Source organism: Chrysemys picta, chromosome 2 (assembly GCF_011386835.1).
Source record: "Chrysemys picta bellii isolate R12L10 chromosome 2, ASM1138683v2, whole genome shotgun sequence".
In the NCBI taxonomy this organism is placed as follows: Eukaryota; Metazoa; Chordata; order Testudines; family Emydidae; genus Chrysemys; species Chrysemys picta.
Window position 1 is genome coordinate 194,547,554 of NC_088792.1, and position 10,814 is coordinate 194,558,367.

Consider the following 10,814-nt stretch of genomic DNA (forward strand, 5'->3'; position numbering starts at 1 on the left):
ATTATGAGTTTTCCAATCATACCTCACAAGGCATACTTTTTGTACAAAATTTATCAGAGTCTTGTAAAAGTGGTGAGCATAATAGTATAGACCATCGCATAAGGTTAGTCTCTCTCTAGATTCTGGAAATGTGTGAGGCAATGCAGAGCAACCGTGACTATGTTAAAATCCCAGGGCAGTCAATAAGCTACACATACATTGTTTGCAGCACCCAGTGAGATACATAATGTATCAGAAGTTCTGCTCTGTGTGTTTGTATCAATTCAGAACACGTATGAAAAATATCTTCTTTGGAAGACTATATCAGTACCATGCATGCTGGCAGGGATCAGAGGAGCTAAAGTGTTTGTATATGATTCCAGCAGTTGGGATGGATCATATCAGGCCCTTCTCATGCCCTTGCTTTACATCTGTGTTACTGTTCCCGTCCCAATGGCAAAACTGTGTATCTACATTGATTAGGGCTCCTTTAGACCAGTTGGACCATATGTCAACTGGTGTGAATTGGTGAAGGAGGAATTTATGACCCATTAAATACTGTAGCATCTCAGATCAGAAATGAGGGCTGTGTTTTAGTTTATGATCAGGATCTAACTATGCTACCATGCAAGCAACTTCTACTCTCTTTTTTTCCCCTCCACTCACGCTGTAGGCATCTTTGCAGATGAATTACAGAGACTTGATGATCGCTGTAATTTACAGATAGGCAAAGTAAGAAAAATGCTGCTCGAGAACTTTGGTTTGATTTAAAGATATATACTTTGTGCATTTTGGCCTGTGAAATTGACAATTTACATTTTAATAGAAAGCTTTAACTTTTTGAATCTCAATTCTACTGTCATTTAATAATTGTCTGACCCTCCCCCCATAATTGCCCACAACTGAAAATTTATATTGATACAAACTAAAAATGATGCTTTAAAAAAATTGATATCAAAATTATTTAGAAAATAAAGATACAATTCTGCCAAACCTAACTATTTTACATGAACCTCTATACCCAAAATTATAACAAAGAATAACTGGGATTTCTGATAATTGAACCCACTGGGTCTCCAGGTGTGACTATCTATTGTTATGGTAAAAGCAGGAAATGGCTGTCATCTATTAGAATTCATTGAAAGACCCAAGAAATGTTAAAAAAATAAATTATAGAAAAGTTACTGAACTTCAGTGTTGCAGAAGTCATTATTATTTTTAATTTAAAAAATGATAAATACAGTGCGAGCAATTTTGATCTGGCAGTTAATTATGCCTGTAACTTAGATAATTATTCATGTAAATGCTAGAATTTCTACCCAGTTTATTCCTTGGAATTACCTGTGGATACAAAGTTAGGCCTGCAAAATTGAAAACTGGGTTGATGCCATTAAAAAAAAAATGTAGCCCTGAGAACTGTAAGCATATTGTACTTTCAACCAGCAGAAGTCAGTGGGAGATCTGAGGAAAATGGTGATTGATTAATATTGTTTTTTTTTTCCCCTTGTTTGCTTCAGAAACTAGCACTTCATTCAGCTTCAGTTCTGTGGGATCACTCCCTTTGAATTTAAAAAAAAAAAAAAAAAAAAAGTGTCCAAATTTTCTACCAAAGCTTGTGGATAAAGCATTGGAAGAGATGGATAGTGTAAGAATCTCATTGTGTCTCAGATCCTCAGAAAGTTAGCTGCTCTTGAACCTCATCAATATTCAAAATTATTGTATCAGACAGGGGACACAGGACTACCAGGGGAATAGAACACATACTTGAGACACCTTTATGAAACAATAAACTAAAGAACTTATGAGTAGAGTAAAAAGAAAGCAAAAGAATAATCAAGAATTTGTTGTGAGAATTTCACTTACCACTTCACACAGTGAATTCTCAGAACAAGTCCCTTTCTGTCCACACAAGGCTCTGTCTTATCTCATGCCAGATGTAAGATAATATATTCTTTAGTTCTCAGAGAGAATAAAACCTCTCGTAACACCGTTTGTAACAATTTCAAAGCCAGCCTTTTTGCCTAATGAATCACACAAACCAGTCATCTGAACCAAGAGAAATACAGTAAAAGCTTTGTTATCCAACATGTAGGGGTGGATGGGGGGGGGGGGAGGGAAAGGAGTGCCCATAAGTCAAAAATTCTGTTTAAGTAAGAGTTATATGGAGGGAGTTTCGGTGAGGGAAGGGGCTTGGGGCAGGTGCGAGGGAAGGATTTCAGGGTGCCGGATCTGGGCGGCGCTCACCTCGGGCGGCTCCCTGCAAGTGGTGACCTGTCCCTGCTGGTTCTAGGCACTGCCTCTGCGTGCAGATGCTGCCCCCCACAGCTCCCATTGGCTGTGGTTCCCGGCCAAACAGCTGGGCAGAGGAACAACATGGAGCCACCCTATGGTCATTCCTCTGCCTAGGAGCAGCAGAAACATGTCGCCAGTTCTGGGGAGCCGCATGGAGCCAGGGAGGGAGCCTGCCTGGCTCGCACAAACCGGACTTTTAATTGATATCAAATGCAAGTTTCTAGAGCTTTCCAGTTGATAAAGTGCCAGATAACACAGCTTTTACTGTACTATCTATGCAGAACACTTTTAAGTACAGATACTATTTTAAGTACCTCACAATTTTTAAATGTAATTGACCTCACATCACCCTGGGGTGATAGGGAACTGCTATTATCCCCTGTTCATAGAGGGGAAATGAGGCATGAAGAGAGTACACAAATTGCCCAAGATCACACAGGAAGTTTGTGTCAGAACAGGGAATTAAACCCAGGACTCCTAAGGCCCATTCTAGCAACCTTACTACTGGACCATTTTCCTTCCCAATAGTGTCTTCCTGAAAACCAGATCATATACTAAGGAAATGCTGCAACCACCAGGAGGCACCAGCAACTCCATGTAAAACTTCAATCGCACTTTAAATTTTCTTGGCTTCTGTAGTGACAGGTGGCACAAAACACACACAAGACATCTGCACCATGGGAGTTTAACTTAATCAGGGACACATCCTGTGCCTGATTTGTGGCCATAGAGGGTCCCTATACACTAGAACTGGTATATAATAGAGGAATTACAGAAGGATCTATACATTGAGTGAATAATTAAAAAAAACAAATGTCTTGAATACATTAACACAAAATAGTGAAACTCAACTTACCCAGTCAATATTACTGAACCTGCCAAAAAGTAAATAAAGATAATTTTTAATTTTTTAAAATAAAAAAAATTGTTGCTTTAGTTGCTGTCCTGTAATATAATTTGTTGCAGCATGAATACTTTTGCCAGAGGCAGAAAGAAAGGTTTACTTAAGTAATATTCTTCTGCCTGTCATATCTTATTATAGGTATCAATGTCCTGTACATAGTTACAGAAAATATACCCATACCTATAGTATGCATATTTTGTATCTTTCTAATAGTCTCTATATCTAAATCCTTAAACCATTGAATTGCATATTAAATCCCAGGCAAAATCTGATACCTCCATTTTCATTTAACAAGATTCCTTTAGTACTCATGAGATTCATAAGAAATTAGATGCTATCTGAAGAGCTAAGATTTGTAATAATGGCCCAGGTATTATGAGGATTAGAGGAATATGAATGAACAATCCCTCAGCTCATAAAAGAAAATGAAAAAGGATAAAAGGTAGCATTAACTGTGCAGTGGTGTTGGCTATGTACTGTATGTACAGCTGCACCAAATTAAAAGTCACTTGATCACTTAACTAAACATGGAAGATATTTCTGCAAAAAGTAAAAGATTCTTGAAATCCCAAAAGTATGTTAGTGAAAATAAAGCTGTATTTTTTTTTTATTGTGTCCTTACATTATTCCAGATAAAAATCACTACTGACCAAGTTATATTTCCCTTTATTTTTCAAACCATTTTAAGGTTTTTTTTTTTTTTTTTTTTTTTTTTTTTAAATTAAAAAAGTTCTCACGTAAAACCTGGGATTGCAAAATTAGAGGGAGGGGGAAGAAAAAAAAATATTATCTAACACAGTGGCAGGCATGCCTCATTCTTTGGGTACAGAATAGACTCAGCACAGAAAATATGCTATAATGTTTTCAAAAAGTTAATTTAGAGTTGGTGTTGAATTCAGCACCGATTACTACTTCATCTTGGTTGGCCCTGTAACAAAGAATTACACAGGTGACACCTCATTGGAAACATGGGGGAATATCACCATAGCTGATCGGAGTTGTAACATATTGAAGTAAATACTGTAACTCAGCCTATGCTGTCTGTACTCTGGAAATAAAAGAAGCTCAGGGATCTACAAAAAAAGGTAAGGCCCTGAACAGCATGAAGCTCCACTAAGGGGGAAAAAAAAAAATCTTGTATTAAATTATTTTAATTGTTCTCAGAATAAACTATAAGGTTTACAAGGCCCAGGCCTTGCATAGTTTTGCTTAGAGCAGTGTTTCCCAAACTTGGGACGTCGCTTGTTTAGAGAGAGCCCCTGGCGGGCTGGGCCGATTTGTTTACCCACCGTGTCCGCAGGTTCGGCTGATCGCGGCTCCCAGTGGCTGGGGTTCGCAGCTCCAGGCCAATGGGAGCTGCTGGAAGCGGCAGCCAGGACGTCCCTCGGCAGCTGGACCTGCGGATGCGGTGGGTAAACAAACCGGCCCGGCCCACCAGGACCTCTCCCTAAACAAGCGACCTCCCAAGTTTGGGAAACACTGCAATAAATAATCATAAGAAAAAAATCAAATGAATGTTTTTCCTCCCCTCCTCCCCCAAGCATTTTCTTCCTTGCTCAAGGGTAGCCTATGTTATGTGTAAGACATAGAAAAACATCCCCGAAAGCCAGCCTACTAGAAATGATTGCCCTGAATGTGCCATATGGTATAATAATGTTTTTTTTTCTATTCTATCACCTATTTTCTTCAGTCCTTCCCAAGCAACAGATGCATCAAGTTGAACTTTTGACCTCTTAGTGTTTGACTAGGTTTGGAATTAGGCAAAATGAGTTTCCTTCTCCCTAATTTTAATGTTTTTTGCTAACAGCGTCACTGAACCTGATCTCCCTGCCCAAATGAGAGGAGCTTGGTTCTAGAGCAGGTGTGTGGGGAATAAATATGACTTTAGGCAGCACTGACAACCCCCTGGTCTTCAGTCACCTCAGAACTGGGTGGTTCTCCAGCGAAAAGATTACAACCATCTTAAGGCTTCTAAAGGGGCTGGCTGTGAGGAGCCCCCCAGGAAGTCGCTTCAGCAGTAGGAATCATTGATTTGTAAGGGTCTCCTTGCTAGGTCCCAATTTCCCCAGATATGCCCCCTTCCCTGGGGATGATATGGGGTGGCATATGTGTAGCTACAACAGCTCTATGCTAGCTAGAATTTCCCCTATATAAAGGGAATACCCCACTGACAAGATCAACTGGCTTTCTATAAGGAAACAGGTGCCAGCTACCCCAATAATCTGGAGTATCTGGCCCATAGTTTCTATGGTATATGGACAATGAAATCTCCCAGATCCACATAACTGTCTCCTTCAGTTAGGACACATATGGATAAATGGGAGTTTTGTTTTTTGGGGTTTTATTTTAAAGCTGCCTTTTATGCAGCTGGCTCTTTGTCATTCTAGGACTTTGTAGCACCAACTGCCGTTTAGGGATGAGCATAGCTCCTTATGTTTTTGTTACTTGACACAACGCAGATTATTGATGTCCTCCTAGATGGACACTTCTGAAAGAACATGAGATCATTTCTTTCTTCTCCTAGACACTCATCTACAAAGTATTACTTTTCTGGACTTAATTTATCATCACACACTGTATTGGGGGTTGGGGAATGCAAATAAAAGTGCAAGTCCCACAATCATAGCCAGTGCTTCTCAACATGTAACTTTTAAAAAACGTATGTAGTATAACCCCACACTAGGTCTTTTAACATTTCATTTAGTCACAAAGGAAGGTTGTGTCTTATATGACTGTTTTTCTCAAGTTGGGAGTCAGGATTAATGCTATGCTATTCTTTAGGGGCTGTTCATTTGCAGAACAGTCCCTCAGTGTCATTAAACAGAAGAGCATCAAAGAGTAAAGGGTAGCATGCTCCACTCACTCAGGTTGTTAACGAACTAGAAGAACCTATGAGAGTTTGCAGGAGTGAGACCCAAAGGATTCTTCATTGCCAGCTCTCTGTTTTCTCATTGCCTTTTGTATGTTATGTTTAAAACTAAGACTGAACTTTATCTCAGGCCAGTAAGCCACAGAGATATGGCTCTGTGGAGAGATGGATTATTCAAACAGAAAGATCTGTAAACCTTTGAAACATCAAGGTCTTAAGTGACAAGTGTGATAATATTTTTTAGTTTAATTCAAACCTGTACCCAGTGCACCCAGGCAATATAGACAATGCTACTACACATAACACATCAAGTAGACATTTGCTGAATCAACAGCAAACCCAGGCAGAGAAGAATCACATATTTGATATTTCCCTGGTTCTATCCAGCACGGAACATGCAGCCTGCACTGAACAAATAATTACTAATAACTTTTATGTATTTCATAGACTTAGACCTTAAGGTCTAAGGGACCATTATGATCATCTAGTCTAACCTTCTGCACAACGCAGGCCACAGAATCTCACCCACCCACTCCTGTATCAAACCCCTAATCTATGTCTGAGCTATTGAAGTCCTCAAATTGTGGTTTAAAGACTTCAAGGTGCAGAAAATCCTCCAGCAAGTGACCCATGCCCTACACTGCAGAGGAAGGTGAAAAACCCCTAGGGCCTCTGCCAATCTGCCCTGGAGGAAAATTCCTTCCTGACTCCAAATATGGCAATCAGCTAAACCCTGAGCATGTGAGCAAGACTCACCAGCCAGACACCCAGGAAAGAATTTTCTGTAGTAACGCAGATCCCACTCCATCTAGCATCCCTTCACAGGCCATTGGGCATATTTACTGTTAATAGTCAAAGATCAATTAATTGCCAAAATTAGGTTATCCCATCAATTTGAGTTGTCAAACAAGTTTTCCCTAAAAACAAGACATGTTTTGGTGTTAAAGATTTGAGCTTGTTACTGACACAGCTTGTGTGTTCTCATGTGTGAGAAGAATTATATACCTAATATAATTGGACAACCTTTGGGATGCTTCGGCACGAGAGGTTAGAGAGATCATGTAACAGGAAGTCACTTCCAAAACAAAGGAAAGCCTTTACTTATACAAAAGATGCTGCCCTGTGTAATGTCTGAGCCTAATCAAACTGCTAATCAGAAATACTAACATGGCAGTAGTGGCTTGGGTGAGTGTTACACCAAGACTCCCCTTGTGGCCACTGAGGGACTATTCCCACTACCTCAGTTTCCTCCCTCCCCCCCAGGAAACTCTCTTGGCACCACCCAGCAGGGTGCTAGTAACAGAGAATAGCTGCAAATGCAACATAAATAAAACATCTTATTAAGCCTGGCCACACTGGGTCAGACGAATGGTCCATTATCCCAGTGTCCTTTCTTCCAATGTTGGCCAATGCCGGGTGCTTAAGAGACTATGAAACAAACAGGACAATTTTGAGTGACCTATCCCCAAGCATCCAGTCCCAGCTTCTGGCATTCAGAGGTTTAGGGACACCCAGAGAATGGGGTTGCATCTCTGACTATCTTGGCTAATACCCTATCATCTATGGACTTATCTAATTCTATTTTGAACCCAGTTATACTTTTGACCTTTACAACATCCCCTGCCAACAAGTTCCTGGTTGACGGTACATTGTGTGAAGAAATACTTCCTTTGGTTTGTTTTAAACCTGCTGCCTACTAATTTCATTGGGTGACCCATAGTTCTTGAGTTATGTGAAGGAGTAAATAACATTTTCCTAGTTACTTTCTACATACTATTCATGATACAACTATATTATATCCCCCATTAGTCATCTCTTTTCTAAAATGACCAGTCCCAGTCTTTTAATCTTTCCTCATCTGGAACTGTTGCAGACCTCTAATCATTTTTGTTGCCCTTCTTTGTATCTTTTCCAATTCTAATATATTTTTGTTTGAGATGGGGGGGACCAGAACTGCATGCAGTATTCAATGTGTGGGTGACCACAGATTTATATAATGGCATTACAATATTTGCTGATTATCTATCCTTTTTCTAATGGTTCCTAATATTCTGTTAGCTTTTCTGACTGCTGCTGCACACTGAGCAGATATTTTCAGAGAACTAGATACAATGATTGCAAGGTGTTTTTCTTGAGTGGTAACAGTTAATTTAGACCCCATCATTTTGCATGTATAGGTGGGATTATTTTTCCACTGTGCATTACTGTGCACTTAACATTGAATTTCATCTGCTGTTCAGTGAGATCCCTTTGTAACTCTTTGCGGCCAGCTTTGTACTTAACTATCTTGAGTAATTTTGTATTGTCTGCAAGTTTTGCCATCTCACTGTTCTCCTTTTCCAGATCGTTTATGAAAATGACGAACACCGCAGGTGCTAGTACAAGTCCTTGGGGGACTCCACTAATTACCTTTCTTCATTGTGAAAAAGGACCATTTATTCCTATCCTTTGTTTCCTGTGTTTTAGCCAGTTGACCAAACTTCCACCCTGTTTTATTAGTTTATATGAAATATATGGACCCAAAGAGTAAAAGGTGTTTTGATCCTGACGTTGTCCAACATTAAACAGCATAAACAAGGTTCAGTAGTTGGTATACAGACACCTCAGCCTGCTTAGTACCATGGCAAACACACCATCAACAGTCCTTTTAGCCCTCTACTAAAAGGTACAGAAAAGAAGAAGGAAAAACAATTAAAGAATTTGAAATGTAAAATATTAAGTATGTCTAACATCTCTTATTCCCTTTTCCTTTAGCTGAAGAGAGTTTCAGAAAGAAAAGAATCCTCTTCTGAAAGTTTATTGGATAGTATTAAAGGTAGTAATAAGTGTCTTTGGTAGAAAAAAAAAGAGAAGAAGAAGTTAGTTGAGATGAGCTGGAGCTGGTTTTTAGTTGTTATTTTTTTTAAAAACTGTTGTTGAAGTCCAATCCCATTTCCTTAAAGGAAAAAAAAATCCAAGACAAACACACACAAAAGGAAAGAGAAAATAACAGCAAAGACAGAAAATGCAGCTTCTGTTTCTGGTGTTGACTCCCCTTTGCAACATCACAGCTAAAAAAACCCAACCAATTAACCCAAACACAGATTCAGCACACAGTCTGATCAGTCACTCCAAGACCTGGCAAACTTGTACAAGCATTGGGCTGTTTGGGGCATGCTTTCAGCTGCTTTTTTTCAGTCTGAGGCTTACAGCAGTGTTGTTAAATACACAGTCTTGGCCAATTAAGCCAGACTCTTGTCAAACAGAAGGCAAAAGAAGAGAGATAGGAAAGAAGAAGTCAGGTAGAAAAGAAAGAGCCAAACAGGAGGAGAGAACAAAGTCTCACATACCAGCTAGAATTTGAGATTCAGTCAGAGCTGTTAGAGGTAGTAATATCACCTGGATGCCTCTCTCTGGTTCATAAAGGTCAGAACACTACTCAGGAACAGGTTGCGAAAGGCCCAGGATCCAGGAGATGGTAGGGCTAGCAGCCACACTAGTAAAGCTTGTTCAGTAGTCAATATTTGTCACAAAGTCTCTTTCTTTAAGGACCCTAAATAGGAACAATAGGCAGAATAGCCCATCCCCTCATTATTTTGACCACCAGTTAGGCCTAATATCTGATACACCAATTTTATTTAATTGATTTCCAGTCCCACATTTTTCTGATTTACAGGCATGATCTTAATACAGTCCTTGAATATATCAGCAGGCCTTTTTGTTTGTACTAAATTAGTCTGAACCCCTTTGCAGTTTTCCCATCAACTTTGATTGTAACCTTTGGTTATTGTGACTCTTTATGAACTTTTTCACTCACTTTTCACAATTGAGCTTACAATTAGGGTAAATTTGTAGGTCCAATTATCACAACAGCATCTCTTGGGCTCAGCTCTCAATTCTTTCCCACTCACCTACCACGTGCTGACTCTCAGGACTTTACCCTGTGCAAATCTTCGTCTTTCAGGACTCAGTCACAGGAGCAAGCCAGCCAGTGTCATTTCTGCAGGTTCTCTCTCCCAAATGAGCTTTCACAGCACTTTGTTGGAGTCCCATTATCCCTTCCCAGTTGGGCCTAATAATTAGGCAGGGCCATCTGATCCAAGCTGATCAGATTTAGTGGGAGGGTAGCTGATCTGTCACAGATAAGGCTGAGATTATGCTACACCAAAAAAGAGTGTGGGATGTAAAACAGCATTCTAAGAAGCTCAGTGAAGAGAGGAACTAGATAAGAGAAAAGGGATTTGTATCCAATAGCAAAATGAATAATTTACTTCATTGGCTTTGGTTCTTGATTAGTCAACACTGAACATAAATTAAACTTGTGAGTTTGGTGTGAATTACTGTTTTGCAAATAATTAGTGATGTTTATATTCTCCACATCTGAATTACAGGATAACTGAGATTAGCAACTTTCTATGGGACTTTTTGAAAATGTGCCTTTAGCACTGCACTGCAAGTTTATAAGCTATTATTCAAACACTAAAAATGCCAACAAATAATCTTAATAATAAAATATCAGATATTAAAATATCATTTATAATATTTGAAAATAAAGAGCACTAAGACACTGTGACAAAACAGTGAGACAGTTATATCTGAAATTATCAGAAATGTTAATTATATGCCTGATGCAAAGACCTTTGAAGTCAGTGGTTTCAGGGGTGGGGGTGGGGGTGGGGGGAGGGAAGGATAATAAACTGCAAACCTACTCAGAAGGAAATCTCAAACAGCAGATACACAATGTTATACAGAAAGAGAGAAACCCTCTGGTAAAATGTGCAAATAGCAGCC

The 10,814-nt window shown here is 39.4% G+C and overlaps 1 long non-coding RNA gene across 1 annotated transcript in view; it reads right to left on the bottom strand.

Annotated features, from left to right (window-relative positions):
• Positions 1 to 10,048, bottom strand: part of LOC135981148 (uncharacterized) — a 101,123-nt gene extending 91,075 nt beyond the window's left edge. The window contains exon 1 of the long non-coding RNA XR_010598109.1: positions 9,935 to 10,048. This is a non-coding gene — a long non-coding RNA (uncharacterized LOC135981148). The remainder of the gene's footprint in view (positions 1 to 9,934) is intronic.
• Positions 10,049 to 10,814: the final 766 nt, after the last annotated feature.